This window comes from Chelonia mydas, chromosome 9 (assembly GCF_015237465.2).
Source record: "Chelonia mydas isolate rCheMyd1 chromosome 9, rCheMyd1.pri.v2, whole genome shotgun sequence".
Taxonomy (NCBI): Eukaryota; Metazoa; Chordata; order Testudines; family Cheloniidae; genus Chelonia; species Chelonia mydas.
The window spans coordinates 67,844,751-67,870,516 of NC_057855.1; the positions used below are offsets into that span (position 1 = coordinate 67,844,751).

Here is a 25,766-nt window from a genome sequence, read left to right on the forward strand (position 1 = left end):
GTGAGATTTACCTGCATTTAGTTTCCTACTGTATTAGGCTTAGACTTGCATGTTTTATTTTAGTTTGCTTGGTAACTTTCTTCTTTCTGTCTGTTATTACTTGGAACCACTTAAATTCTACTTTTTATATTTAATAAAATCACTTTTTACTTATTAATTAACCCAGAGCAAGTAATTAATTACTGGGGGAGCAAACAGCTGTGCATATCTCTCTAACAGTGTTATAGAGGGCCAACAATTTGAGTTTACTCTGTATAAGCTTTATACAGAGTAAAACGGATTTATTTGGGGTTTGGACCCCACTGGGAACTGGGTATCTGGGTGTTGGAGACAGGAGCACTTCCTAAGCTGTTTTCAGTTAAGCCTGCAGCTTTTGGGGGATGCGGTTCAGACCTGGGTCTGTGTTTGTAGCAAGCTAGTGTGTCTGGCTCACAAGGCAGGGTACTGAAGTCCCAAGCTGTCAGGGAAAACGGGCTCAGAGGTAGTCCCAGCATATCAGGTGGCAGTCCCAAGGGGATATCTGTGACCCAACCCTTCACAGCATGATTCTATAATGACAAGAGAGTGTTGGCTGCAAGATTGGGCTCTGTAGGTATTTCGAACATGAACCCAAAGTTCCTGGCTATTAGGATCTGCAGTTCTCGTTGGATCCCATGTCCCATTATAGGACTAAATATAATATTTTACATATATAAGCTAGCTTTCATGCACAACACAAACTAATGCAAAAATTACATCTAGAAAAGTTATGCTATATTTCCTCTCCAAGCCATTTATTTTTCCTTCTCCAAACTGCGAACAGTGAGAAATGTGGCAACACCTTAGCCTCATAGTCTCATCTACTATGTTGCATTATTCGCTCCTCTTTTTTCTAGTTATTACACTTTACCAGAAACAAATGTTGGAAATGTAATACTCAAGTTGCCTTGAATGTTATAAATCTGCACGGCTGCTGAATTTCATTTGATTTTTTTCCTTTAATTTTTAAAAGTCTTTTCTCTTAATAGTCCAAAGGTGAGTTAGTCCTGTAATGTATTCATATTTGATAAGTGCAATTTTGATTGCCAAGTGTCAACAGCTCTGATGCAGAAGCAGCAGTGGTAAATTAGAAAGACAGCAAGCATTGCCTGTACAAATAACATATGCAGAGTATACAATGTGAGACTTTTGTTTGACAGTGCTCAGAAAGATGTGATTAAATACTATTAAATCTTCAGTCTGGATATCAGGCATTCTAATACAAAATTATTAGTGCATAGTGAGGGGTATTGAGAAATAAACCATGCAAATAAATCTGTGATTTTTTTTTTAGAATTTTCACTCTTAACCTTCAGGCTACCATGGACTCTTGTCTGCTTCCTCCTTATCCCATCCTTTCAAAAGTGGTATGAAAAAATAGCGGCTGCCTAAGGATTAACTTCAGAGCTTTTCAGTTTTTCTCTTTTCTGCTTCCCTTAAAGATGTTGAAAGCTTCTGACCCTTCCTCAATTACTCCAGGTCCATCTTTCTCCAGGCACCTTCATCCCATTGACCATTTTTTACAGACCCTTCTAATATCTTTGGCTTTTACCTAAGGACTGTATCCACCCAGGCCTTAAAGAAAACAGCTCTGCTGCAGACCCTGAAGAAAAACTGAACACAAGACTGCTTTCAGGCCTTTCATATGTTGAAAAAGCTAAGAATTGAGAAATGGATGTTTAAGGGTTTTTCACAAGAAAACTGACACTGGCAGGCTTGATGCCAGCTCTTGCCAAGACTGCAGGCATTAGCAAAAAACTAACAAACTCATGGCTGGACACCAGACCAGTTCACCTGTACATTAGTTTTGCTCAAAACAGTATTAGTCTTATAAGAATGTTTTTTAGTGTTGTTTAGACTCCACGAAATGCTTGTAAATTGCTGCATGTGTTAATCTCACTTGTAATGTCTGTATTCCATACTATAAGAAAATATAAACACTTTGCTTTATAACTTTGAAAGTATTTGCTGTGAACTTAAGAACCCAGGCATGGGAATCATCCCTCCCCATCCCCTCTCACCCTCCAATCCAGAAGGACTATCAAAATCAGATGGGCCATCAAGGAACATCACAACTGGTTATTGGGACTTTTGCACCTGAGAAATGCTAAGTACAAGGAAGCTCATCCCATGAACTTGGAGTTGAATGAAGGCAATAAAACAAAGTCACAGGAAAAATTTCCCTCTTTTTTGTTTTAACTCTGACAGGACTAGAGATACCTAGCTGAAGCCAGAGATCCCCAGGGGCTGCCCCAAAAGACACTTTGAATTGACAGATCACTACAACTCTGTCACTCTTAGGATTTTGATAACTCGTGTGTGTTTGCTTGCTTTAACCTGTAAATAACTCTCTTATTTCTTTTTCCTAGTTAATAAACCTTTGGAAAATGTATTACAGGATTGGCTACAGGCATAGTCTTTGGTTGAAGATCTAGGGTACCAACTGATTTGGAGTAAGTGATTGATCTCTTGGGACTGGACGCAACCTGAATGTGGTGTGATTTTTGTGAACATTTATTACTAAGTCCGGTTTGTCTGGGTGGCAAGATAGACTGGAGCGTTTAAGGGGACTGTCTGTGAGTAAGACTGTTACAGTGATCCAGGAGTTTACATGTGTTGTTGGCTTGGTGAAATATAATTCTAGAACACACCACCAGTTTGAGGTGTCTGACCTGTTTTTGACAATCTGCCCTGAGGTGGGCACTCAGGGTAGTGAGGTACTCCAGACAGCATGATAAAAGCCACCACAAGTATACAATGGCCCTGATTCTCAGCAGTTTTTTCCTTCATTGAGTGAAGTGCTGGTCATGAAGATTAGCTTAGTCTCCTTTCCAGGTATACATCATCTAAACAATCTATGTTTAGGAAGAGAAGCGGTTAGTATCTTAAATTATAATAGCATTTCAATAGCTAATTAACATTATTACAAGAAACATTTACATGTAATCTCTTGGCAGTGAACTGCTTGGTAATAGTGACCATGATGTAATTAAAGTTAACATCCCTTTAGGAGGGGAAAACACCAAAGAAGTCCACCACAGTAATATTTAATTTCAGAAAGGGGAACTACACAAAAATGAGGAAGCTAATTAAACAGAAACTAAAGGTGCAGTCCCAAAAGTGAAATGCCTGCAATCTGCATGAAAACTTTTTTAAAACACCATAATAGAGACTCAAATTATATGTGTAGCCAAAATTAAAAAACATAATAAGAGGACAAAAAAAGTAAAGAACTGTAAGAGGCAAACAGACATCCTTTAAAAATTGGAAGTTAAATCCTATTGAGGAAAATAAGGAGCATTACCTTTCACAAGTCAAGTGTAAAAGTATAATTAGGCAAGCCAAAAAGAATTTGAAGAGCAACTAGCCAAAGACTCAAAAAGTAACAGCAAAACATTTTTAAATACATCGGGAGCAGGAAGACTGCTAAACAATCAGAGAGGACACTGGACAATTGAGGTGCTAAAGGAGCAGTCAAGGAAGGTAAGGCCATTACAGAGAAACTAAATGAATCATTTGCATTTGTCTTCACAGCAGAGGATGTGAGGAATATTCCCACACCTGAGCCATTCTTTTTAAGGTGAGAAATCTGAGGAATTCCATGAGGTTACGGAACAAATTAATTAATTAAACAGTAATAAGTCACCAGAACCAGAGGGTATTCGCCAAGAGATCGGAAGGAATTCAAATATGAAATTGAAGAACTACTAACTGTGGTATGCAACCTTTCATTTAAATCTACTTCTGTGCTAAATGACTAGAGGATAGCTAACGTGACATCCATTTTTTAAAAAGGCTCCAGAGGTGATCCTGGCCATTATAGACAGATAAGCATAACATCAGTACCAGGCAAATTGGTTGAAACAATAGTAAAGAACAGAATGATCAGACACATAGATAAACATGATTTGTTGTGGAAGAGTCAACATGGTTTTTGACAAGGGAAATCACGCCTTACCAATCTGTTAGAATTCTTGTCTACAATCATGTAGACAAGAGTGATCCAGTAGATATAGTGTAATTAGACTCTCTGAAAGCCTTTGACAAGGTTGCTCACCAAGGGCTCTTCAGCAAAATAAGCAGTCATGGGATAAGAGGGAAGGTCTTCTCATGGATCAGCAACTGTTAAAAGATAGGAAACAAAGGGTAGGAATAAATGGTCAGTTTTCAGAATGGAGAGAGGTAAATAGTGATGGTCCCCCACATGTCTGTACTGGAAGCAGTGTTGTTCAACATATTCAAAAATGATCTGGAAAAAGGGGCAAACAGTAACGTGGCAAAATTTGAAGATGATACAAAATTACTCAAGATAAGTCCAAAGTAGACTGCGAAGAGTTAAAAAGGAATCTCACAAAACTTGGTGACTGGGCAACAAAATGACAGATGAAATTCAATATTGATAAATGCAAAGTAATGCACACTGGAAAACATAATCCAAATTGTACATACTAAATGATGGTATCTAAATTAGCTGTTACAACTCAAGAAAGATCTTGGAGTCATTGTGGATAGTTCTCCGAGAACATCAGCTCAATGTGCAATGGCAGGCAAAGCAAACAATCTTAAGAACCATTAGGAAAGAGATAGATAATAAGACAGACAATCAGGGCTCTGGAGCAGAGCCCGGAGCTGGCGCGCGGAGCAGCTCCGGAGCAGTGGAGCTGCAGGTTTTTGCCTGGAGCTGGAGTGGAGCCAGAGCACAGCTCCAAAGCCCTGCAGACAATATCACAATGCTTCTATAAAATTCCATGTTACATCTACTAAGAGCTGCCACATACTGGTCTGAGGAAACAAAGCCTCAGAAAAATTCCCAGGAGCAACAGGAAAGTTGATTCCAGTAGCTATAAAGACATGAGTGGTATTAACTACATTGTAGTCAGTATGGAATAGAAATGACTGAGGGCTTAACTGGTACAGGCTTAGTCCCCAACCCTGGGCCCAATATGCCACAAGAGTCTGGGAGAGAATTTCTTGGTGCAGGCATAGTGTCAGATCAACATAATCTGCCCTAGGATACCCCTCCTCAGAGCCTTGGTGTATAGGTGAGGGCAGGGACATGTCGGGGATGGGATGTTAGAGTAGTCTCAGTAATGCAATGCAGTTCCCTAGGAAAATTCTGGGCTGCTATAGAATGTGGAGAATTCTCTCTTATTATAAGTTATGGGGAAGGAAGGGAGCAAAAAGTTGAATTATGCATTTGTGGCATAATGCACCTTTTCCAAGACCCCACAAAAAGCCCTCATTAAGGATTTCAACTTCTGAGAGTTGGAGTGTGTAGAGAGGTGAGGACAGAGCTGGTAGAGGGTGGAGTAGGGGTATTAGCTAGGTTCCTCCCACTTCTTCCAACCAACAGCACAGTAGGAGTTGATAAAATATTAAGATGCATCAGCTTCCATTAGTTTTCTCTTCTGTGCCGTGGAACCCTCTCCTTGGGGAAAATGGAAAGGAAGCTGTACAAGAAAAGCTATAGCCAATGAGGCTGTGACAGCATTGCTCTAGTTTCTTCCTCGTTACAGGAGAATACAGGATTTTTGTCTTTAATTTTTTGCTATTTTTAAAAGGTACAGAAAATACCTTATGGAGTAAATAGTAACTGGAAATCAAAGCTTTTGATTCAGAGCTATACTTCACAAACTGGTTAGAAATATGTCAAATTACAATTGATATTTCCAACTAAAACATTATTTACTTAACATTGGGGGGGGACTGTTTGTTTTCCTTGCTAATTTATTTCTGAGAACCATTTAGATTATGAAACCAGTTTTTCAAGAACTCCAGTTACCATAGCAAATGTCACTACCAGTCACAATTACCATATCATGTTGGAACATATTTTCCACATGATGATACAATTGCTATAGTAACTGTGTAGTTATTAAACAGAAATACAACAGCAACTTTGAAAATCTTTTCAATGAATTGTCATCTTGTTTTGTAAATCTGCCATTTGTTATAACTTTTTTCCTTTACTGAAAAATTATCAGTAGTACCAACACAATATAATTACACAGCAATTACAAGGGTAGAACAATAGATGTACAGTATCTATATTCAGAAAATGAATTTATTATTGATAAGAAAATCTTTAAATAATAATTACAGAATGCAGTATGTTTTGCTAAGCCTCCCTTTTCATTATGCATTGTAGTTGTAGCTGTGTCAGTCCCAGGATATTAGAGAGACAAAGTGGGTGAGGTAATATCTTTTATTGGACCAACGTCTGCTCATGAGAGAGACAAGCTTTCAAGCCTCACAGAACTCTTCTGGGTGTCTAGGAAACTAGTTGGTTCAATAAAAGATATTAGCTCACCCGCCCTTTCGCTCTGTGCATTTGTGCATTAGAAAGATACTGTAACTCAAGACTTTTCTATCTTCTAATTTTCATTACCATAGGAAACAGCTAAATTATTGAATACTTATGGGAATTTAACCCACTGTTCAGAGGTTAAGTGTCCTCTTCTAATAGCTGAGCTACAGATTTTTGAGTCTGCTACTGCTTCCTGCGAGCGGACTTAGGATCCGGGAGAGGATTCCTTGGTGCAGGCACAGTGTAAAATCAACATAATAACAAGAAGTGGAGGGTCATACTTTTATTATTATTATTATCTGTTGTTGGTATTTATTATTATTTTATTAATTTATTAATTTCTTATTAATTTATATATTTATATTATGGTAGTGGCTAAAGGCCCCACGCAGGATTATGGCCCCACAGTGTTATGTTCTGAGCAAACATAGAAACTAGACAATCCTTGCCCCAATGTGTTTATAGTTTAAAGAGCTTTTAGGATTAGGTTCATATTCTACTTGTAGCCTTACTGGGATTGGCTGTATATATGGCGCCCAAGTGGGACTAGAACTCTGGAAGATGTCAGACACTTGAAATGAAATTCCTCAAGTAAGAGAAGTAAGTTCTGTATGTTTCATGTCCCCCGATAGTGGCTATTCCATGGAGGTTGGTCTGCTGTAATCCCTTTTCAAAGATTTTCAAAAGGTTCTTTTGAAAATCCCAGCCCCAGTCCTATACCTTTCAAGTCAAGAATTCAAACCCCACGGTCTAGACAGTCAGCTACAGAAAATGTCCTAGGTAGGGCTATCTCAAGAAGGTTAAGCAGAAAGCTGCCAGCTATCCAAGAGTAATTTTTCCTTATGCTGTACAAAGGGACAATCATAGGGCTATGGTGGGAAACATCTCGTCGAGATTTAACCATTAGCTAATACAACCCAATTCTTAATTATTCAATCTTAGGGCTGGTCTTCACTACAGATGTAAATCGACCTAAGTTATGCAACTTCAGTTACATACGTTATGTAACTGAAGTTGACATAGCTTAGGTTGACTTACACCATGCTATGTAAATGGGAGACCCTCTCCTGCTGACTCACCTTACACTTCTCGGGGAGCTGAAGTACGGGCGTCGATGAGAGAGCACTCTGCCATCGACTTAGCAGGCCTTCACCAGACCCGCTTAATCAATACTGCTGCATCAATTGCAGCAGTGCTGATCTAGCTGTAGGTATAGTCATGCCTTTAGTTGCTTAAATATCAATTTACTTCAGTGGAAGTGAGGGTTTTTTTTTTATTTTATTTTTCATTGAACAGGTAAAAACAAAATGGTAGCAGTAAATAATCTGATCTATTAATGCACATAAAATTCTGTATTACAGAATGGGGATAATGTGGCCATTAGCATGAATGCTTCTACTTCCTATCAGTGGCGAGGTTGTAATAGCAATGAGCTGCCAGGACAAGGCCTGAAAGGAAACTCATGACTGAGAAGTGGATAATCATGTCACCACATCAGATAACAAAACTTTTGTTCATGCAACTGCTGAGTTTGGTGGGTTTACCACCTGGTATGGGGTTTCAATTGCCTCTGTTTCATTTTTACATTTATGGAATGTTCATAGTTCAATTGTCACAGGTGAAAATGCATCACAGAGAAGAACCAAGGCTATGAGTCATGAAATTCCATCAAATCCATCACTTCCTTTTAGGCATAGCTAAGGAACAACTTCAGCTTTGGGACTTAAACATTTCTGGTTTTTTGGATGAAAGGTTTTTGTCACTTCTTTGGTATCAGAGAGTTAAAATACTTGTACTCCAGCTTTAAGTTTAAGCTTCCTGTTACAAAGTATACAGGGAAAGAATAACTAATTCAGAATATGTCAGAGGTCTCTTTATGGCGATAAACTTTAATGGAAGATGAGCAGCCCATATTTTCCTGTGCTGAGATGGGTACCCATTTTGTCTGCTCAGACTGACAGGTTTAAAAATTAATGATTTTTTCTCACTCATGATGGATACCTTTTCTAGACATATTGCTGCATAACAGACAAATATCCTCTCTTAAAGACTTGCTATATAATTTGAAAAAAAGTGTGTATCCCTGAGACAGACATTTCTATCAATATCCTTAGGGAATAATGAGGCCCGAGAGCAGAGTTTAAGTCTAGGAGATGGTTCAAAATACTGTGCTGTGTCCTTATCTCCTTTTCGCAGATAAGACGGGAGAAGGCTGTTTCTTACTTAGAGAATCAGAAGAACAGTAGCAAATAAAATCCACAACTGAAAATTCCTCTCTATCCTTTGAAGAATATTTTTTTCTAGAATTTGCCCCCCCCTTACTTTATTATAGGGGAACAGTACTTAATGAAACCATATTTACCGTAAAATGAATCACATCCGGTTTATTTTTAATACATGAAGTTGAACCGCATGTTTGGTTTTTAATCATAGATTTTGTTTTTAGTATTCCAATGTGAAATCCTAAAGGTTTGTCTGCTGATTGGGAATAGTCCTCATATAATTTGTGCTTCAGTTCCAAATGATTTCAAAGGGCTATGTAAGTTCCAGATTATGATCTTAGTGGTATTAGTTGATATGCCAGTCAACCATTTTGATTTCTCAATAAATATTTCCATTATTTGTGTTATGCTTTTGAACTGACTGTCCACTTTAAGGCCGGTTTCAGAGTAACAGCCGTGTTAGTCTGTATTCGCAAAAAGAAAAGGAGTACTTGTGGCACCTTAGAGACTTGGTTAGTCTCTAAGGTGCCACAAGTACTCCTTTTCTTTTCACTTTAAGGCCCTAATTCAGCCAGGTACTTACTTACATCCCTGTCTTGCAGCAGGTGAGCAGTCTTATTTAAGTCAATGAGATGACTGATGGGCTGGAGTATAAGGGCATGCATGAGTGTATAGAAGATCAGGGTTCTATTTTTCATGGCAGAACCTGCCTCCAGTCCACAGCAACAGCTAACTGGGCTATGTACTGAGGACCTCCATCTTGGACATGGAGTGGCAGAATCGTCTCCTCCAGCACACTCAGTTGTCCACGTTGGGCTACTTATGTGTTGCTGACAATGGGTGACAGCAGCTGGCACAACTCTGTAGGTGCTGAAACTGGTTTTAACTGAAAGGGTAGCCAAGGACAAATCCTGTTTGGCACCATTTCAAAAAATGTTGTTAAAACCTGCAGTAATATGCTTGCTTCAGATACAGAGAATAATGAGAATATATTTTAACCAAATCAATCACAATTTAATAAGAGGATTTAGGGTGGGGATATGGGAACATTGATGTTTGGACTGGTTTAGAATCTTTCAGGCCCAATTCACCCATCCCAGTAGTTGGTAGAAATAACATTATCATCATCTTGTATATGAAGTTCCTGGGATAACCTATCACTCTACTGTGCCAGAATTCTTACATTCTTGCTTTGGTATAGTGAGGAAGAAGGTTAATACTTAGGACTTGTCTGCAAGTGAAAGTTGTTTTGGGTTATGCTTATCCACGTTAAGTGATCCAGAACAACTGGTGCACGAGCAGTACATCCTTATTGCTTTCTTATCCCATCTTAAGATACTTCCCTTAGGGATAATCGCACCCACACTGCACTGCATTGTTCCAAAATAGGAGACAAGGTGGGTGAGGTAATATCTTTTACTGGACCAACTTCTATTGATGGAAGAGACAAGCTTTAGAGCTTCACAGAGTTCTTTTTCAGATCTGGAAAAGGCAGCCAAATACAAGATGGGACAGATTGTTAAGCATAAGGAATTAACACATGTTGCAAGAAACTACATGAAATGAAGTGGACAATTAGCACCTCAGCAATCATAGGACAAAGGAAGGTTAGTAGGTTACAATCTGTTGTAATGAGCCATAAAACCAGTGTCTTTAAGATCATGGGTTTTAGTGTCTAGTAGTCTAGCAGAGTTATGAATTTAAGTTCCCAGGCTTGTCTTTCGAAAGCATTGTACAAGTTTTCCTTGAGGAAGAGGACTGGTAAATCAGATGTGGAGTGATCTCTTTGTGAAAAGTGTTTGCACACAGGGGATAGGGTGATCTTGCTTTTTATTATTTTTCTGTGTAAGTTCTTTTGACAGTGTAATGATTGTCTGGTTTCACCCACATAGTAGCTCCTGGGACATTTGATGCACTGATTGAGCTACGCCACATGTTGTGATAGGCATGTGTAGGACCCATATATCCTGAAACGTGTGGTGTGGGGAGGTATTGGTTATCACTGCAGTGGAGATATGTCTGCAGGTTTTGCATATGTTCTGGAGCCACTTTGAGTTGATGTGTCCTGATCTGTGGGGCACTTACTTCTGATGATGAGCCTAATGAGGGTAGGGAGTTTGAAGGTCAGCAGAGGTGTCAGGAAAGAGTTCTTTCAGGATGTGATCCTCGATCAAGTATGGGTTGTGGTTGTTTGAGACCCCTTATGGGTTTTTGAGGGTGGTATGTGACAACTTGTGGTGTGTGGTTGGTGGGGTTCTTTTTTCCTGTATTGAAACAGGTTCTTCCAGGTTATTTGGCTGGCCCATTTCATGATGTACTTTACTTCTCTGGTGGAGTGTCCTTATTTGGTGAAGGCAGTTTTAAGTGTGTGAAGGTGTGAACCCCAAGGTTTCTTCTCAGAGCATATTCTATGATATCTGAGTACCTGTTGTAGATAAGATTTCTTGATGTTCCTGTGGTGATTACTGGGTCTGTGGAGGTAAGTGTTTCTTGTATGTAGTTGTCTGTAGGATTCCATTGTTAAAGCTGATCATGGTGTCCAGGAAGTTGATACTGTTGCAGGAATGTTCTAGAGAGAGTTGGATGGATGGGTGATACTTTTGACATGAAAATCTATGAGGGAGTTTAGGTCTGTCGGGAGGATGAAAATATCATTGGTGCATCTCAGATTTATAATTGGCTTTGTGGTCTAAGCGTTGTATTTCCAGAGAAAACATTGAAACAAATTGCAAAAAACACTGAATCTAGAGAAATGATAAAGAACGGCTTAGTTTGATTACAATATGAACACAATGTGAAACGCAATATAACTTGGGGAAATCATCCTGAGCACATATATTTAATAGGAGTGGGGATCCAGGAAAGTAAAGATCCTAGAAGAGGCTTAGAGGTGATTGTGGACAACACATTAGATCAGATTTTTTCAATGTGCTACATCAACAAACATCGCCAATGCGGTTTTTCAATATACATACATTGATATCATAACCACAACACAGAGAGTCTATCTCTCTATACAGCTGTGGCAGGACCAAACCTGGAACACTGCAGTTATTTCTGGCCACCTTTTTATCAATTTTTTTTGGTCAAAGTCAAGAGATTTTAGAGCAGAGTAACAAAAACATTTCATGGGAAGCTGAAGAGTTGTTTTATGAGGAAAGATGAAAACCTACGTAAAAGTGTATACTGCTTTTAGTGACACCAGGTCTAAACCACTGTTATTTGTATCACAAAATAATACATTCCACTACAATAATATTCTAATATATATAATGCCTCCCAAATTTATGGCCATGAACTAGATGATATGTGAATGACCTATGGGCAAAGGAGAGAATTAACTTTAAAAACTAGTCTGATGAAGCTAAAATTCTCAAAAAGGGAGATTAAAGTGCCATTATTTACATATTTTTTTAAAAAAACTTTACAATAAGCTTCATCATTAAGGCCCAAATCCAGCAAATTATCTAGACACACAAGTAATCCTATTCATTTCAATGGTACTAGTCACATTTAAAGTTAAGCACATGCTTTGCTGGATCAGGGCCTTATACTACATAGGATATAAATATACACTATTTAACCAAGAAAGAGCAGACAGCAGATGTTGCGTGGCCTCGTTCTGAAATTATAATAAATCTTGGTGTGTTTTAGGATGTAACTTTCACTAGAGCCATTAGCTGTTAGTAGTAACATTTGCTTTCCTGAACCTATTAATGCTCCATGAATTAAGTCTATACATCTATCTAAATGCAAAAAACAAAGATAATTACTAATTTACAGTAACTATATAAAGAGGATAAACTGAGAACCATACGATTATCACAATGATTTTTTAAAATCTTTTAGCGTTATCATTTGGAAACCCTCTTCCACAAAACAGTGCATAATATTCAAGTCTCTTGCAGGGGAACTATCACATCATAAAATATTTAATTGGCACTATATGTTGAACATGCTAAACATCACTTTACCCCACAGAAATAATCATACTTTTCTCCAAAAATACTAAGTAACTCAACTCTCTTTTACAAAGTGACAGAATCCCCCTGGCTTTATTAATAGTTAACAGATGTATAAAACTAGAAGAGAAACTGAAAGCTGGGGGGGGAAAAAAGCGACATAGAAGCTACAAAGTCAGAGATGCATACTGGCCTCTCCATCTTTTTGTGTTTCACTTTTGAGCCCTACAGATCAATTACATACATATGCTTCACCTGATCTAAGACCAAAGAAGTGGGAAGAAATAAAATAAAAGAGGCTAGTACGTTAGAGCAAGCTGTTGCTGCATCTTTTTTATTATTAACCAGTTTTACCTTGAATCAGACTACATTTTATAGTTCAGTTCTACGAAAAGCTATTCCTAGGGGGCACACAGAGCCAAATAACTTTCTTCTTCATGCTTAACAATCTCATATGTGAGGAGCCAATCTAATTTGTGGAAACAAATTGCTCCTCAGGGTTATGTTATTTCAACCAAAACTGAATATATTACTCATTTAAAAAGTAGTAATAAAGATTATATAAGATGTAATTCATTATTTTTCTAAATGTTCCATGATTCCATCGGGAGGTGAGACTTAAATAGCTTACAGGAAGCATACCTTAATTAGGTTGCTTTCAAATCAAATATAATATAATTTTAACATAAAAATGACACTCAAGGGAAGCATTCCATTTGCAAGGATGATTAATGAAGTTTAAAGGGAAAAAAATGATGTAAATCTACAGGTTATATAGAGTGCAAGTGTGCGTGCATGCGCGCATACACACCAACACCCCCTCCACACACACAATTATACAGGTAATTGTGATTTTTACACACATATCCAGCTTATACATGTACAGATTTACACGCACATATCCAGAAAAGGTAAGGATATCATGACAAGCATAGCAGCCACTGTCAGGTGATTTATGTCTTCAGATACAAATCAGATCTTGTTCCTTTTTTTTTTTTTTAAACACTAGATTTTGTCATACATACTAAGGAATAAGAAGAGTTTAGCATAAAAACAGCTTGAAATCACATTATATTATTTTTGCTTATATTTTTAAAACTATAAAAAATAGAAGAAAACTTTTTAAAAGCTTTTTGTCAGAGATTTTGTTTGATTTTAAGACAAACAGCTCATCATTGAACATTCAAAATGTGGCAGAGGTACTATAACTCAGCCAATCCTCAAAAAAAGGGAGTGCTATTAAATTTCAACAGGTATAGCATAGATTTTGAGATTTAGTAGTTATTGCATATTCTATAGAGCAGTGCTTCCCAAATTTGGGATGCCGCTTGTTCAGAGAAAGCCCCTGGCGGGCCAAGCCAGTTTGTTTACCTGCCGCATCCACAGGTTCGGCCGATCGCGGCTCCCACTGGCCGTGGTTCGCTGTGCCCGGCCAATGGGGGCTGAAGGAAGCGGCGCGGATGGAGGGATGTACTTGCCACCGCTTCCCGCAGCCCCCATTGGCCGGGCACAGTGAACCGCAGCCAGTGGGAGCCGCGATCGGCTGAACCTGTGGATGCGGCAGGTAAACAAACCAGCCCAGCCCACCAGAGGCTTTCCCTGAACAAGTGGTTTCAGAGTAACAGCTGTGTTAGTCTGTATTTGCAAAAAGAAAAGGAGGACTTGTGGCACCTTAGAGACTAACCAATTTATTTGAGCATAAGCTTTCGTGAGCTACAGCTCACTTCATCGGATGCATACATGCAGACAAGCTTTCAATCTTACAGAGAGCTTTCAATCTTACAGAGAGCTCTTCTTCAAGTCCTGAGGAAGACCTCTGAAGACCTAAAGAAGAGTGGTGTGTAAGCTCGATAGCTTATCTCTCTCACCAGCAGAAGTTGATCTTACGAAAGATATTACCTCAACCACCTCATCTCTCTAATACCCTGGGACAACATGGTTACAACATTACTACAACATATCATGGTGTAGTAACTTTCGGTAAATATTCACTTTTTCACAAGGACCACTGTAGTTGACTTAATTTGCAGACTGTGGTCCTATTAGGTTTGAGAGGTAGTATCTTCTAGCAATTAAAGCTGCTGCCTGGGAGGCAGATTCTATTGCAGGCTTCACGACTTTCTTACTGTGCAAACTTGGTCAAGTCATGTAAGCAAAATTTTTCAGACTTGGATGCCTTACGATAGGCAGCTAAATCCATCTTTAGCTATCTAAATAAAAGACCTGATTTCCAAAAGTGTTGAGCACTCACAGCTTTTGTGGGCACTTGACCCCTTTCGAAGCCTTTGCAGCTTTGGAAATCAATGTGGATTTAAGTCCCTGAATTGCAGAAACCCATATATGAACATTTTATCATTAACTTTTCTGCATCTCCATTAACCAGTTAGGAAAATGGGTATGCTCAAATACCTGAAATCCTGACAAAAGTGTTTGAGGCTTAATGACTTAATATTTATTAGGCATTTTGAGACCCACGAATGGAAGATTCTCTGTAACTGTGTATTACAGGGCCGAATCTTGCATCCATTATTCAAGCACAACTCCTGTTGAAATTAATGGCAATGTTGCCTGAGTAAAGGGTTTGGGATTCTCACAGCGAAGCAACACCTCGTAAAACTTTGCGACAGCTTTTACCATAATAATTGCTGTTGAAGAGTGTGGTTACCTGTAACTAAAATAGAATACGAATACAGTATTCTGTGTCAGTGATCACTTAGCTTTCCCAGTGATGAAACAGTCCACTCCAGTAGTCCAAACTATTTTTGACCAGTCAGAAGTGATGATGATAATATTTTATTAATTGCAATCTCTTTATCGAAGACTTGTGTCTGGTAATATGCCAGAAATCAAATCAAGTAGAATCAAATCACATTTGTTCTAGTGAAATCCAGTATAGTTTGCAGTTTCATATTCATGGTGAGAACCTATCACTTTTTTCCATTGTTGGCAATAAGATCTTTGCATTGTAGTTTCAGGTATGTAATCAGATGTAGCAAAGTATTCTGTTAGGAAAGGTGTTACCTCATTGTCCATAGAAGCTGAATATTGGGTGAAAACTTTTCATAAAGCAATCACTCTATATCTGACCTATCAGTCCTCATCCTCAAAGAAAACCTGCACAACACGTTCAAAAGATGAACCCGGGAGCTCAAATTCATAATTTAGCTAGACCCTAAAAATCATGGAATGAAAAGACACACTGGATTTATGGCTTATTACAACCATCTATAAGCCACTAACAACCCATGCCCCCCAGTTGCCACTTCATCTTGAATGGTCCCTTGAAAAACATATTTACTACTTTTTCTAAACAATCTGTTCCACCTTGTATTTAGCTGTGAAACTCTGTGTACATTTGCCAAAGCTGAAGAAGAGTTGTGTAAGCTTGAAAGCCTGTCTATCTCATCAACAGAAAGATCAAATAAAAGATATCACCTCACCCACCTTGTCTCTCTAAAATCCTGGGACTGACACAGCTACAATGACACTTCATACAATCTTTCCATAATGAAGAAAAGAGATACGAAGTTAGGGGCAATTTTAAAACCGGAGACACCTTAGAAATTGGAGGGTCTGCTATTTAAAAAATGAAAAACAATTGATCATTTACAAGTGGCAATTTGGAAGGAAAGTAGTTATAGTGATGGCTTGTCACATACAATCACTGTGTATCCAAACATTTATTACCTGCTTTATAGTATTATGTTTTCCGTATTAATTATTATGCATATTTTAAATAATTTGCATCCATTGTTATGATTAATCTTTACTGACATTTGACAGATGTCAGTCATTTTTCCAGCATTACCCATTCCCTATGTCTACATTTGACCTTATCTATCCTCTCAGTCTGGATACATAGTCATTCTGGGAGCAAAAGTTCCAGTTCTCACTGCAAAAAACTGCACAGTTAGTAGAGATTCTGTCATCATGGGCCTTTCCAGATGACCCCACATTAATACTGGAGAACCTTCCTCGGTGATCCACCAGACCTTGAAGCACCATGGAGAAATATTCCTTTTGTTGATGAACTTCAAGGTCTGGTGTCAGGGGCAAAGAATAGGCATATTGGTACCATCAATGACCCCAATACAAACTGGGAACCCCAAACATGCAAATTCATCAATAACTTCCTGTGCATTGCCAAGCCTTAGGACCCAGATGACAGCAACTTCTAGATAGCAGTGTCCACCTCCATGACAACAGCCCTGACAGTTGATCTACTAACACCAAACTGGTTAGGTACTGACTGGTAGTATTTAATGGAGGCAAGCTTTCAAATTACAAATTGCCACATGCTTCTTCACACTGATCAGAGCTCTCACATAGGTGATATCATGCTGCAGCATACAGGTTTTAGAAAAATGGCATTTGACATCCTGGAGTACTGCTGCCACTGCTGTTCATCCCAGGTCTACAGTGCTTTCCTGTCCCACCAGTCAGCACTAGCTAGCTCATCCCAGAAGTGTCAGCTCACCTGAAGCTGCTCCAGGAAAAGCTCATGCAAAAATGACTGCTCAATTTCATCTTTCTCATCCTCCTCAGATGACAATATTGCCCTGCCTCTCAAGTTATTGCACAAGTGCATCAGCTTGTTCATATTAATGTCCATCAGAATCACAGTGCTCAGCAGAGTACTGCCATGCTACCTGACAGTGGTTGGAAAATGGCACTGGGCTTGCAAAAGCCAGATGAATGATGTAATGAAAGGAGAGAAATTGTGGGATTTTTTTAAAGCGTGCCAGGGGCTTCTGATAGGTGTCCCACAATGCACAGTAGAAAAAATCCAAGAGTGCACAGACACTAGCAGCAGAACATTGAACCATGACATGTCTGCCCAGAATGCTGTGCATTTATTTCTGAACACACCACGCACTTCATTATGACATTGATTGCTTCAGGAAATAAATAGACAAATCCTCAATAAACAACACATCCGCCACAATCTCACCACCATTGAGAGGATAGCTATAAAGTCCCTGAAATCCAACCACCAAATAGTGATCAAACTAGGAGATAAAGGGGGTGCCACAGTAGTCCTCAACCACGATGACTGCATTAACGAGGCCAAATGACAACTCTCCAACACCACCTACTATAAAGAACTAAAAGATGATGCCACACCACAATTCATATAGGAATTTAAGAATATCACATAATCCTTCCCCAGACAACTCCAAAATAAAAACTCTACAACCTCATTCCCTAGGAACCCACCTCAGGGGCCTTCTACATGCTTTCCAAGATACACAAACAAGGGAATCTAGGCAGATTCATCATATCTGGCCATGGCCTAAGTAAGTGGCCTGACACTCAAAAGTGTTGAGCACCCAGCAGCTCTCATTTTTTTCCAACCATGTAGCACTAGTGCCTAGACCTCTAGACCTCTAACTGGCTGCTAGGGTTTTAGCCACCAGGTCATCTAAACCTGCTCAGAACTCATCAAAATGATGTAGTTGTTAAAATGTTAGCAGTTGTGAGGGCTTTGTCTACATTAGAGCTTCTACCACCAGTGGAGCTGAACTAGTGGTAGCAAAGGTGGGAAATTTTAGGGGAGAAACGTGGTATAGATAAAGCCTCAAGCTCTCTCAGATTATAATAGGAAGGGCTCTCAGATCAGAGGCTAGCACAGTAGGCTGAGAATTGGAAGACCAAGATTAAATTCCCTGCTCCACCACAGACTCCATATGATTACTTAGGGCTTGTATATGAAGTAAGCTGGGGTGTGAATCTATCCTGCACTTGCCTGCTGCAGATTGTACATGTGGACCCTGCTGATGCACATTAACAGTTTGTTAGTGGACTTTGATCTAGTCTTATTTCAAAGAGGACTAGATCAGAGTACATTACTGAATTGTTAATGCACGTCAGCAGGGTCCACATGGACAGTTAGTTTGCAGCAGGCTAGTGCAAGGTAGATTCACACCCTAGCTTGCTGCAAACTAAACCCTCATGTAGATGAGCCCTTAGTGTCTGTGTCTCAATTCCTCACCTGTAAAAGGATATAACATTATCTCCTTACCTCAAAGGGGTGTTGTGAGAAAAAATATATCAAAGATGTGGATGTGAGCAAAAAACTACAGTAAGAGGGGACCATATAAGTATCTAGATAGAACTTTCCATTCACCAAACCCTGGAGCTGTTACCATTTAATACAATAACCCCTGCACTATGAACCTCTCTCTGGTATGTATGCATGTGGGTATATCATGTCAGAGGAGTATGAACTATGCTTCTCTTCCTTCTCTACTTTACTGCTGCATTCTGTCCTCCTAACTTTTCCCTAAATCTGAGAAGCTGGTCTTTGGTTTTGATTCCTTTGCCTTAATAAAGAGTTCTTTTACCTGACAATGGTAGGCATTTTTTCTCCCCAGTTTGGATTTAGGAACAACGTGATCTGTGAAACAGTCTGTTCTTGCAATTGCTGCCTATGACATTCCCCTCTGGTGTTATCTGTCTGGTGATCTGCTAGGTCACTCCAATCCTCGGCTCTGGGAGCCAGCCTTACCCTGGTCTGCTGTGAGAAACCTCACTCCTGGGCTGTTCACGCACAGCTTCTGGCATGTGAACTGCTCCCAGCTACCAGTGCTTGGATTGTGCAACCGAATGACACTAGCCAATATCTCCGGTCTCAGACACAGCCCTAGGAACCTCCGTCTTGCAGTGTCCAGTTATGCCCACTGGGCACTGCAAGCTTATGAGTTTGTCAGTTTAACAAATAAATTGATATGCACCAGGCTTATTATCCCAAGGGGAATCATAGAATATCAGGTTGGAAGTCCAACCCCCTGCTCAAAGCAGGACCAATCCCCAATTTTTGCCCCAGATCCCTAAATGGCCCCCTCAAGGATTGAACTCACAACCCTGGGTTTAGCAGGCCAGTGCTCAAACCACTGAGCTATCCCTCCCCCCTGACACCCTTCAAACTAAATGCATTGCTTCAGGTAGAATAAACAAACAAATGTATTAACTACAAAGATAGATTTTAAGTGAATATAAGTCAAAGCATAAGAAGTCAGATTTGGTCAAATGAAATAAAAGCAAAACGTATCTAAGCTGAGCTTAACACTTTCAATTCCCTTACAAATTTAGATTCTTCTCACCACAGGCTGGCTGATTGCTCTTTAGCCAGGCTCTCCCCTTTGATAAGTGCTTCAGTCGCTTGGTGTGGTGTCTGCAGATGGGGGGTGGAAGGGAGAGGTAGAGCATGGCAAACATCTCTGCCTTTTATCATGTTCTTTCTTCCCTCTTGGCTTTGCCTACCCACCTTCAGAGTCAGGTGAGCATTACCTCGTCGCAGTCCCAAACTGACCAAAGGAAGGGGGGTGACTCACTTGAGAGTCTAACAGATCCTTTGTTGCTGCCTAGGCCAGTGTCTTTTGTTCCTGTGAGGCTGGGCTGGGCTTGTCCCATACACGCCCTGATGAGGTGTGAATTGCCCCTCTGCTCTTGAAGAGTTTTGCATGGGCCTGTTTTAAGCCATGAGGACACATTTTCAGCCTCATAACTGTATACATGAAATTAGAACCTATAATATTACTATAGCATTACTGTAACAGCAATTACTATAACATCACTATAACAACAATGCTCAGTGCATCATGAGCCTTCCAAAGACAACCAACATGACAAACTTTGCATTGGATACCACACAAACATATTATAAGGATGAACATGGGGGTGCTGGGTGTTACCGCAAAGTACAGAGCATCACACTGCCATTAAGCATAGACTACAACTGGGGCTATAGAATGTACAAGAAAAGCTGAAGGAATAAAACATTCTGTGTGGTACTGCACTTCCATATTCTGACTGGTGCTGAAATGATGAAAGGGAAGTTGTGGTGAGTTGTGCATTGGCTGATCCCAGGAGCAGGAAGTACCTTGCTGAATTCTTTTATTGCAAGATTTCCATCCACATTTGTTTCCTATGCTGTGCACTGGATAATATCATGAGAGGTTCCTTATTTCTAAAAACTAATTGGGCTCTTTATTAAGAGGACTATTTACAGAGGGTCTGCAACTGCATCTAGCATTCTAGCTATGTACATATAGACTGACTTCCTGATTGCTCCTCCAAACTCTTCTTTTCTGCAGCCTGTGATCTTCCCTACAAATTCCATGCAGGTTGCTACAAAATTGTGAAAACCCAATAAGCCTCGATAAGGTCCTGCTAAGAGCAGAAAGGGCAGAGGAGTCAGCATTCAAATATGGGTCAGCTTTAGAATAGGGCCATTTTCAAACTTGGGCACTAAAATTTGGTTCCATGTACAATTGACTTGGGCCCAATTTATACACAGGTGGCTAATGTCATCTGTTATTCCTGTTTTATTAGATTTTAGCTATCCTCTTTGATCTCCTGTAATATCATTTTTTCTTGTATAAAAATACTGGTATAGTTGATTGAGGATTTGGATCCATGCAGATTATTTTGTTTTCCTCTCTCAGACTTTTTACTGGTTAGATTCTGGGCCATACTTTAGGGAAAGAAACCTTCTTTTTAAGTTTCTCATGTTGGTATAAGGTCACTTTGAGTTCCTAGTTGTGTCTGTTATTTAATTCCGCAGTCTGCCACCTTGTTACTTGTCCAGAATGAGTATTCTATTAAAGTTGGCTATTTTTGTTTAACAACAACAGTGAATTCAAATTGAATAGCATTGTATCATGCCTCTTTGTTCACTGGAGTTATCAGTGGTGTCAGCATAGTCCTGGGAATAGTAATAGTAATTAACTGCCACACTCTGAAGAAGACATACCTTTCAGGCTGGTGGGATATGCCAAGTCAGCACCTCTGGGTGCTGTGCAGGAAACAACATTGCAGATTGAATTTAAAGCTAAGAATGTATATCAAAAAAGAAAGAGGAGAGAAAGGAGGTATCTGAGAAAAAAATAGATCTTGTGTGTTTTTGATTCCTGCAAACATGGTCTTCATTCTGTGAATAAATAAATTACAGAATGGGTTTGGTAACAGCTTCCCCATGTCAGCCTGCCATTGCTCCTCAGATACAAAACAAAAAATATGGTGGGGGCTTTCAATGAAGACTAAGGTCAGTGACTATTTTATCCAAATTTGCTAGCCAGATGGAAAATACTATTTAATTCTACTGACACTATAATGGCATACATTTCTTGAGGTCACATGACATTTAGGAAAATGAGTAAGCAAGGGAATTGCCTGGAATCAAAGGTACTTAGAGAGGTGCCATACGCAATCCAAGGTTTCTGGCATCTCTCTCTCAATTCACTTCAGTCCTTACCTGAAACCTTACTGCTGTTTCAGTTCTGGGTCTGCACATATGTTAACAAATGTGCTGGATTTATTTATTTGGTCAGAAGCCAATTAAATCGCAGTGAGATTCTCTGAATTTCCCTTTGTGTCCTAAATCGTGTATGAACTTTTAAGGTAAAATCCTGGCTCCACTGAAGTCAGTTGGAGTCTTGCCATTGATTTCAGTGGAATCAGGATTTCGCCCCTCACAGTTGAAATGCTAGTGTATTAGCTAACTACATCATATGGCCCCATCCATCTTGTTTGAACACATGAAGGCAAAACATAAATTCAGATTCTAGCATCCTCAAAATCTTTCCCTGCATTTCTAGAGACATCATCATTTTCTGCATTTCAAGTCATTGTCCAAGATATCCCCTATGCTTGTCCAACTGATATCACAGTAAGTGAATGGGATGATTTTGAATCATACTAGCCCACGTTTTCTACTCTTTCATATCTTGGCCTTCTGAGAACTTTAATATTCACTAAGACTCAGCAGTAAATCAAATAGCAGCTGTAAAGAATAGTGTTTAACTATCTGACTGCATTTCTGCATAGAATTCATGAAGCTTTCAATGTCCTGTCCCATGTCTTGTGGAAAACCTGAAACAGGTTTCTTCTGAGAATGTCTTTCTTTTCTTTTTCCAAAGTCTGGGTCTAAAAGTCAAATGGGATTCTTTTAAGGTTATGACTAGAGCTGGTCAAAACGTTTCATTCAAAATTTGTTTTCAATTAAAAGTGGAGTTTTCTGAAACAGAAAATGGTCACAAAAAAGCTTTTTGGTTTTAGATTTTTTCTGTTTTTCATTAAAAACAAAATTTTCAAAACATGACTTTTTAGATTTTGGGGTCCCCTTCTTTTCCCTTTTTGCCACTGAATGCAATAGAATGGATGTCTTGGCTTGGGGTTTCCTCTCCCATACACAGACACTCAAGCTTTCCCAAAGCTTCAGCTTTGAACAGAGTGGCAAAATGAACAAACAAACAAATTCTCTGAAACAAATTCTGTAATTTTGCCACTTTTCAAAAGGTTTTATAAGGTTAGAGTAGTAAAAGGAAAACTAAAGATGTTTTAGGGGTCAGGAGGGAAGGACGGAAACCCTGATCTCATTCATTTTATTGCACTCTAGCAAAGAGAGGGCAAAAAGGAGGAAAATGAAAAAGTCTCATAATTTCAACCCCGTTTCCCCCCCCCCCCCCCAAGGTGTTGCATTTGGAACTTGGAAAGTTGCTTTTATTTTTTCAATTTTTTGAACTTTTTGGTGATTTTTTTCCATTTTCTGACCAACTCTAGTTATTACACCAGTCTGATTCTGCAAGACGTACTCACCAGAGTAGTTCCCATTATCTTTCTGTGCATTTGTAGGATCTGTGGACTTCTTAGACAGGATGCTGTGTCCGGTTTGTTTTTCATCAACATTCTAGTGCTTTGAATTTGCCACTGAAAGGTCCAACTCTGCGGCCTTTGCTGGAGTTGAGTAGTATTTACTCCCAACCATACACCCACTGAGTTACCAAATACGACTGGAGGTGATAGAAAAAGGCTCTTCAACAGAATGTTCATAGTACTATATAGTTTATTAAAAACAGACTGGGCATCCTGACAAAGACTGATCCAGAAGCTTGGTGTGTGTCAGACCATCCAGCCACTGTCAAGAAATTTTTAGGGTAACCACTTGTATTTGGTGATGTGAATTCATTTTCAGGAATCTACTATAGCTTCAGGGTATGAGCCAATTCCCAATGCAAGTTGTTTTTATATAACTTGTATTGCTTTCCTGGAAAAAATGAGTTTTTGATGACACTTGGTAACGAGATACTACAAGATGCATTAGCTGTTTAAAACCAAATGACCCAGAGGCAGAGAGAGGATAAAGGTTGAATGCTATTACTGCAGTTATTTTTAAAATTACATTAGGTACCATGCCTTTTGCATAGTCAACCATATTGAAGGGATAGATGTAACAGAAAGCCGGATTGCGCCTTATTTTATTCCAGAGGAGAGGTAGCAGCACAAGCAGCAGACTCTAAATACTTAGACAAAGAAATATAGGAGCTGGAATTCTAAAAAAAAAACCCTTTCTTTTCCTTTAATATAGGTTGATTAGAGAAACATGGTCCTAAAGAGAAAAACAACCCCCTGCCGCACGTGCACATGCGTGCACACACTGGGGAAAAATAATAATTTTAGCCTCTGGACTGCCCTGTGCAATGTGTGAGCCAGACTTGGCTATTAAAATGGATCTTCCATGTAGGTGTCATATTAATTAAAGTGCAAGTGGCAGTGCTTTCTGTCTGTACCTCCGTTCGCCAACATCTTAAAAGGTCTGTACCTGGTGGAACAAATAGAATTTGACTCACAGCGAAAAAGATCATGCTGCAGAGACAGACTTCTTAGGGATTTGTTCCTCATACATCATATGTGCTCTTTATTATATTTGTACATCACTTTTAACTTCAGATTTCTGTGGAAACTGTAACATGTCACAGGTGTATTTGTGATTTCTTTCTGGCCTGACTTCTCATACTCTCTGCTCAGATACTGATGTCTTAACCCTAAGGTTTCCTGCTGAAATTTCTTCATCTTTATCCCTATTTCTTTTTTGTATGAGCTTGTACTTGCTACACTAATATCTTTATCATCAGAGTTCAAAGATTCCTGGACTTCTGCTATTTCAGGGGTTCATTCAGATTGCTCATGGTCCTGAATAATGTAGAACACTCAAACAATGCTCATAGCATAGTAGTTTAATTCCAAGCCGTTATTTAACCAAAAGCTGACTAAAAGTGAGTCACAGCAGCTTTATGCAGATCCCGATATCAAGTGGGGATTTCTTTTTCTTTATCACCTGACATAGAATTCACGATTCAACCATTCCAGAGGTTCTCTCTGCAGGCTGTATTTTATATGAAATGTGGAGTGTTAACTTACTCAGTCAATAATGTCTCACAAAGATGAATGAGTAGTGTTAGGGGGCATATTCCTTCACCCACTTACTTCCCTGCTCCTTCTCGAATGAACAGAGAGCAACAATACCCGAAGTCCAAAGGTGCAAACAATTCAATGTTTATTGGGGTGAACTTCCAGCAAGCATGATTCCAGTTTTCCTTCCTGAGTGTCCCCCTTCCCAGCTGTGACACCACAGAGCCTTACCTGTGTCCCTGTTCCCATTCCTGCCGTTAGCTGAACATGATTCCAATTTCCCCACCCCCATTCCCTGTTCCCATTTCCTCCCCGCCCACCGACCCACGCGCTCACTTCCTGATTGACTGCAGACTATATAGTAAAACTTGAGTTCTGCTTAACTATACCTTAACCAATCATTTTACTGAAATTTAACTAACCAATCCTAATATATTGTAACATGATTATTTAACCAATTATATCCCACCACCTTAATTAGTTTACACCCAGCAAAATTAATTATACAGCAGACAGAAACAATCACAGAACCAGACAGAGATTATACAGACAAACAATAGGGAAATGGGGACTACAGTGATAGAACAACAAAGAAATGAGGTTTCAGAGTAACAGCCGTGTTAGTCTGTATTCGCAAAAAGAAAAGGAGTACTTGTGGTACCTTAGAGACTAACCAATTTATTTGAGCATGAGCTTTCGTGAGCTACAGCTCACTTCATCGGATGCATACTGTGGAAGCTGCAGAAGACATTATATACACACAGAGACCATGAAACAATACCTCCTCCCACCCCACTCTCCTGCTGGTAATAGCTTATCTAAAGTGATCATCAAGTTGGGCCATTTCCAGCACAAATCCAGGTTTTCTCACCCTCCGCCCCCCCTCACACAAACTCACTCTCCTGCTGGTAATAGCCCATCCAAAGTGACCACTCTCTTCACAATGTGTATGATAATCAAGGTGGGCCATTTCCTGCACAAATCCAGGTTCTCTCACCCCCTCACCCCCCTCCAAAAACCACACACACAAACTCACTCTCCTGCTGGTAATAGCCTATCCAAAGT

General features: G+C 39.4%; 1 long non-coding RNA gene across 1 annotated transcript; it reads left to right on the forward strand.

The window, feature by feature from the left end:
• Positions 1-6,168: 6,168 nt before the first annotated feature.
• Positions 6,169-25,338, forward strand: LOC122461614. The gene is made up of 3 exons (XR_006283625.1): positions 6,169-6,285; positions 15,519-15,523; positions 25,309-25,338. It is a non-coding gene; the product is annotated as an uncharacterized LOC122461614 (long non-coding RNA).
• Positions 25,339-25,766: the final 428 nt, after the last annotated feature.